Source organism: Callorhinus ursinus, unplaced genomic scaffold, assembly GCF_003265705.2.
Source record: "Callorhinus ursinus isolate GAN/ISIS: 27379988/994484 unplaced genomic scaffold, GSC_fseal_2.0 scaffold27, whole genome shotgun sequence".
NCBI classification, from domain to species: domain Eukaryota; kingdom Metazoa; phylum Chordata; class Mammalia; order Carnivora; family Otariidae; genus Callorhinus; species Callorhinus ursinus.
Window position 1 is genome coordinate 12,489,054 of NW_027397089.1, and position 3,540 is coordinate 12,492,593.

The following is a 3,540-nucleotide window of genomic DNA, read 5'->3' on the forward strand; positions in this document are numbered from 1 at the left end:
AAAGAAAGAAAGAAAGAAAGAAAGAAAGAAAGAAAGAAAGAAAGAAAAAAAAAGAAAGGAAGGAAGGAAGGAAGGAAGGAAGGAAGGAAGGAAGGAAGGAAGAAAGAAAAAGAAAGAAAGAAAGAAGAGGAAAGGAAAAGAAAGGAAAGGAAAGGAAAGGAAAAACAAGACAAGACCAGCATTTTGGGGTGACTTATTATAGAAGCAAAGCACTCTACCCTTTGCAGGAGGTTTATCATGGCACATAAGTACTATTCCCAAAGGCCCGCAGGTAGGAAAAGTGCAGACAGAGTAATTGTATATTAATATGTTTACATTCTTTATCCTATCATTTTTATTAACTTGTTTATTACCTATGATATATGCTTTCCTTTAAAGGGCATCTTGTCCATCTTGACCCCTGAAACAGTATTTGTCACATATGTCTCAAATATTTTTGGAAGAAATAATCTGTTTTGATGGTTCTTTGACTTTTGCATTCAGTATTATAACCAAATTTCAGGGAACTATTTAGTTTTATCTGTAAATGAATTTGTTTAGCATTTACTGACTCTTTTATCCACACCACCAGGCAATTCTCCAGTTCTCAACAGACGCTGACCAGGTAGCCTGCAAAGTAACTCATTCCTGACACTATCTACCTAGAAATAGCATCAGATCCCACAGGTTAAGGGCTCAGTCTCACAAGACTGCCCTCCGCTGCCTACTTCAGCTGCCAATTGCAAGTCACCTGTGCTTCCGACTGACTGGCTATAAATCAGAGGTTCCCATGACTCCATCCTCGGAGTGGATTAATTTTGCTAGAGTGGCTCACAGAACTCAGAGAAACACTTACTTACAAGATTATCCATTTATTATAAAGGATATTGTAAAGGATATAGACGAACAGCCAGATGAAGAGGTCCATAGGGTGAGATCGGGAAGGACCCAAAGCACAGGAGTTTCTGTCCCGATGGAACTGAGGTGCACTGCCCTCTCAGCATGTTTGCCAACCCAGAACCTAATCAAATCTTGTTCAAGAGTGTTTTTTAGAGCTTTAGTCTCCAATCTCCATCCCAGAGGTTGGTGGGTGAGCTGAAAGTTCTATCTCTCTGATCACCTCGTCTTTTTGGAGACCAGCCCCATCCTGAGGCTCCCTAGGGACCTCTCACTAAATCACCTCATTAGCATAAACTCAGGAATGCTGGAAAGGGCTTGCTATGAATAGAAGATACTCCTACCATTTAGGAAGTTACAAGGATTTTAGGAGTTCTGTGCTGGGAACCAGATGAAGACCCAATCTATTTCTTATCATACCACGATGCCTATGTTGCCATAACTCCCCCCTTTCTTGGATTCCTAATTTTGTTCATTTTTCAATGAGTCCAGGCATAGCTTCCAAACGATTTCTTAAAGAATGGGATGGTATGGGGCACAGGGAAGGAAAAAATTTTCTTCAACCCTCTTAGGGTCCCTGGCTAGGTCTGAAAAGTTAGAGGCAGATTAACAGGAGAAAAGCATGCAAATTTTACTAAATGTTTTACACATACATGAGAGCCTTCACAAAAGAATGAAGACCAGAAGAAGTAACCAGAGCAGGAAACTTTTATACCTTTTAGCCAAAGAACCAATGAATTTGTGAAGAATTTGACAAGACAAAGAGGTTTGAGCTAGGGGTAGTAAGTGGGGAAGAAGTAACTAGGAAGATAAAGGTTAGCTTAACAGAGTTGTTGAACCAGATTTCTTGGCCCAAATTCCCTGGCTCTAGTGATAAGAATGTCTCCCTCCTGGCACAGAGAAGGTACCTTTCATGTAGGAGATTTAGGTCTTTTGGGAAGAAGAGCAAGGATGGAGGGAGGTCCAAGTGACCTTCCTATTTTTGCTGTTATGTCAAACTTCTTGATATTCAGTATGTCAAGTTGCCATTATTTTGGGGTAGCATGTCCTGAACCCCATCAGGGGAGTATATTGTCTGAATCACTGCATGTATAAAATTGTTTTTCACACTTTGTACTTCAAAAATAAGTTGCTTGGGCATACAATTCTCAAAAATATTTGAGACTGGCACTATGTACTGTCCTGGTGTTAGAGTTGCATACTGGAGAACTCACTTGGATCAATCAGATTAGTAACTGATTGTGGAGGGAGTGAAGATGAGAGTAGAGGGAAGAAATAGAGATCTCTTCTTACATTTTTTTGTCCCCCTTCCTCTCCACCCGACACACAGTAATAGGGATAGCAAGAAGGGGGGAAAATAGGGAGATGCTTAGAAGTCTACAGGACATGTAGATTGTGTTGGAAAGTAGATGAGAAAGAGGTCTTTCTAGGGTGCTTCTTGAGTCCTGCTTCAAACTTGGGTTCAAGTTGAATGCAATGCTTTTGAGATTATCCACCAAACTCTTCCTTAGCATCTGAGTTTCAATGTGTAACTGGACTGTATCTTCCGGGTCCTTCAAAGTCCCCAGGAACAGGTCACTATAATCCTGGAAAGTTTGAGGTTTTTCAATTCCTCTAGACACACCCCTTTCTTAGTGGCTTGTCTCTGAATTTTTATTGTATCTTAAGCAAATCTCTATTACCACCTATCGCATTGTACTCTAATTAAAAGTATTTGCCTACTTGTTTCTTTTGAACTGGGAGCATGGGCGGGGCAGCGGGGGGGGGGGGTGGAAATAGTGTTATATTCAGCTTTGTACCTTCAATGCCTGGCACAAAAATGTAATGAAAGCAGCAATTATAGGATTAATGACCATTTACATAAAAACAAACACAAAAAACTTCCTTTTCACATCCAGGGTGTTTATTCTTCCTGAAAGCATTTTAATTAAAACAAACACACAGCACAATGAAGCTGAGTCTTCAGGATGCCTCCCACTACTGAATCATTCATTGGCCAACACCTTATTGTAGGAGGCACTGGGCTGGGTGTTAAAAGCACACAGGTGAATGATACCTTTCAGCCTTGGAGTTGCTCAGAGACTGACAGAGAAAACGAATGCATCTTACCCCATTATCTTTCCTTGAGGGGAAAGCCTGCCCTTTGATAGTATACAGATTTGTAGAGGAACTTCAAAAGGCAGGCACTAGGCCTCATTGATCTTGTCAGACAACTAGTAGAAAATCAATGGGTATTTCCTGAATTAAGGGGGGGGGAGTCATTGTGGTACCAAATGAACTTTATAAACAAGATGGTGAAAATTGAAAGTTCGGTTTTATTTTTCAAAACATTCAGAAGCACCAGTACTATTCCAAGGTAACATGCCACCAACATCTCGGCGAAGAACAGTGGTCCTCTAAAGCTGACCTGGAATGCAAAATAAAATTTATTTCTATTTGGACTAAATGTATCCAAACGACAGCATGAGAGTCCAAAACAGTCAAAGCTGGGCAAGTTTTAGAAATAACGGGGCCTCTGTGTCGAAGTCTGTAAGCGGAGACAGGCTGTAGAGCTGAGACACCCTTTGCCTTCAGAAGGTGACCTCCTCTTGTGTGGAGGGAGAGAGCGTGTGCACACTTGAGCCCTTGTCCTTGAAGGGGATTGAGCGAGCCGAGGGGAGGGGT